Source organism: Oryctolagus cuniculus, chromosome 6 (genome assembly GCF_051225735.1).
Source record: "Oryctolagus cuniculus isolate XC-2025 breed Fujian yellow rabbit chromosome 6, ASM5122573v1, whole genome shotgun sequence".
Classification (NCBI taxonomy): Eukaryota; Metazoa; Chordata; class Mammalia; order Lagomorpha; family Leporidae; genus Oryctolagus; species Oryctolagus cuniculus.
Genome location: NC_142872.1, coordinates 165089215 through 165092051, shown reverse-complemented (window position 1 = coordinate 165092051; position 2837 = coordinate 165089215).

Here is a 2837-nt window from a genome sequence, read left to right as displayed (position 1 = left end):
TGCATTTGTATGTTGAATTTTTCATTTCACCCATGGTTGTACTTAGGAGTGGGGTTGCTGGGTTTGTACATGGTGTGTTTAACCTGATAAGAAACTGACCAGCCATTCTCCCGCATGGGTCCACCAGCCATGTCTGAGTCCCAGGTGGTTCAGATCCTACCCAGGAGTCTCTTGCTGTGGCCTGAGTTTATACTCCCAAGGACTAACACAGCTAAGCATCTTCACCATGTGCCTGTGTTGGGATGAGCCCCACTTGGTTGTCATGTAATAATCTCGTTGCTAGATTTGACCCAATATCATTTAAAGTTTACATTTATATTCTAGGGAGACTTTGGTTGATAGCGTTCCTCTAATGCCCTTGTCTGGGTTTTGCATAATGGCGATGCTGACCTCATTAAGTTATTTGGGAAGTGTTCCCTCCTGTTTTTGGGAAGATCTTGTAGATTCATATTCTTTCTTGGGTAGAATCCACCGGTGAAGTCATCTGGGCCTGGTGTTTTCTTTTCTGGAAGGCTTTTTACTAACAATTTCTTTAATAGTTACGAGACTACTCAGGTTACCCATTCCTCCTTAAATGAAGCTTGGCTGTCTGTCTCAAGGAATTGATCCACCTCACCTGAGTCCCCAAACTTCGCATCCTTGTGATCCTTTCAATGCCCCCGGATCAGTAGCCACAATTTACGTTTCACTTCCGACATGCACAATTGGTATCCCCCCCCCCTTTTTTTTTTTGACAGAGTGGACAGAGAGAGAGAAAGGTCTTCCTTTGCCGTTGGTTCACCCTCCAATGGCCGCCATGGCTGGCGAGCTGTGGCCAGCGCACCACGATGATCCAAAGGCAGGAGCCAGGTGCTTTTCCTGGTCTCCCATGGGGTGCAGGGCCCAAGGACTTGGGCCATCCTCCACTGCACTCCCTGGCCACAGCAGAGAGCTGGCCTGGAAGAGGGGCAACCGGGACAGAATCCGGCGCCCCGACCGGGACTAGAACCCAGTGTGCCGGCGCCGCTAGGTGGAGGATTAGCCTAGTGAGCCACAGCACCAGCCTCCCCCCTTGATTTAAAGTTTTCCAGTGGTCCGACTTTTGATTCTCACTCTTTTTTCAGTTTTAAAGTTTCTATTATGATTTCTACTAGTTCACTTTTTTGCTTGTTTTACATTTCCTGTCATTTCTCCAGTTTCTTAGATGTATAAGCTTGGGTTTCTGATTTCACAGCTTTGTTCCTAATGCATCCATCTAATGCTGTAAGTCTCCCCTCCAGGACTTCTTTTGCTGCATTTCAAACCTTGGTGATAGCATTTTTATCATGCCTTGGTTCAAAATTACTGTAAAGACTCCCTTTCCTGGCTGAGTTTTGTTGTAGCTGTCATGGCTTCTTTGCCCTGGTTCAGTTTTGACTGAGAAACATTGCTTGCTTGTTTGTTGCTTTTAATCCGGTTTGCTATTTTCTGTGCTTCTTGTATCTGCAGTTTAATGTCTGTCACCTACAGGTATTTTGTAATATTTTCAGTCATTAATTCTTTAACCTTTTCCTATGTTTTTTTTTCTGGTTTGCCAACTGCTTATGGTATACCATTTTAAAAGTCATGTAGTGCTTGCATATTTTCTATTTTTTACATTTCTCGAGTAGCTCTTTCAAGCTCACGTTTGCTAAGTTCTCTCAGCTGTGTTGATACTGTCAACTGTCAAGGACATCTGTCATTTCCACAGGTCTCTTCACTTTAGAATTCCCTTTTATTCCTTAGTTATTTCCTTTAGACACTGAACATCTTGCCTTGCATGTTGACTTTTCCATTATGGTTTTCGGCATATCAATCAGTTAAATTTCCTGGTAATTAACATCTATGTCACTTGTATCTGATTCTGATGCCCGTTTTGCTTCTAACTCTGCATGTGAGATTTGTCATGCTTTGCATTTCCTGTTAATGGTCTCAGGGATACCTCAATGACTGAAGGGGCCGATGTTGTGGCATAATGGTTATAAAGCTGCCGCCTGCAATGGTTCAAGTCCTGGTTGCTCCACTTCTGATCCAGTTCCCTGCTAATGGCCTGGGAAAGCAGTGGAAGATGGCCCAAGTGCTTGGGCCCCTGCACCCATGTGGGAGGCCCAGGAGAAGCTCCTGGCTTCAGTCTGGCCCAGCCTTGGCCATTTGGGGAGTGAACTAGTGGAAGACATCTGTGCCTCTTTCCATAAGCTGCATTCTGTGAATTCTGGGAACTCCCCTCCACAAAGACACGGTGTGGGGAGCAGGGCCTGTCTCCCGCAACATGGTGCTGAGACTACTGAGACTAGACTGGACCACTGAGACTACTAAGACTAACTCTATGCATCTGATCTCCCATCATATGGCGCTGAGAGAGAGAAACAAATCTTACACAGCTGCTTCGTTAATTAGCTGATTCCTGGCCCAACCCCTTAAAAGGCGGAGACACAAAATGCATGGCCACGCCCCCCTGAGAGAGTCGGTTGGAGAGCTTGCCGGTGCCCCTCCTCCGCAGAGGCGGGGGAGCGGCAGCAAACCCGGGAAGGGCCGGGGAAAGCAAACAGCATCCGGTCCGGTGTCGTTCCTCCGCGAGTGGGGGAGCGACACACAGCACCACAGGCCCTCAGTGTGTTCATGTTCGTTCAGTCAGGAGCTGGCCTCGCTCTATGGCGTTTCCTGTCAGTGGACGCCAGTGCTGGCCTCGCTCTATGGCGTTTCCTGTCAGTGGACGCCAGTGGCTTCAAGTTTCTCCAGTTCACACTTTGTTTTCTCAGCTGCAGGCTTCCCTGGATGCTCCTCCTCGTCCCAGCTCTCCCAGCTGGACCCTATGGTTATTGGCCTCTCAGGGCCCGGTG